Here is a 255-nt window from a genome sequence, read left to right on the forward strand (position 1 = left end):
AAGAACAGATACTACACTTTGATCTTAGCCAAAAGGCCGAGAAGCGATATCATGCCAGTAGTGAAAACTTGAGGAAAATCTCCGGAGATTTTTCATTCTTCATTTGTAAAAAGTATTTGTTGGGAACCGAGTACGTAATGTCCAAATTTATATTGAGTCTTTTGTATGAAAATCTGAATAACATTTCGAAGAATGTTGCGAAGAATATTTTAATATCTAGCTTTAATCATCAAACGCACACAGAGCACCCCCCCC

At 36.1% G+C, this 255-nt stretch overlaps 1 pseudogene; it reads right to left on the reverse strand.

Annotated features, from left to right (window-relative positions):
• LOC119592248 lies at positions 1–48 on the reverse strand (annotated as a pseudogene).
• Between the last annotated feature and the right edge of the window lie 207 nt (positions 49–255).

The sequence above is a fragment of the Penaeus monodon genome, chromosome 29 (assembly GCF_015228065.2).
Source record: "Penaeus monodon isolate SGIC_2016 chromosome 29, NSTDA_Pmon_1, whole genome shotgun sequence".
Classification (NCBI taxonomy): Eukaryota; Metazoa; Arthropoda; class Malacostraca; order Decapoda; family Penaeidae; genus Penaeus; species Penaeus monodon.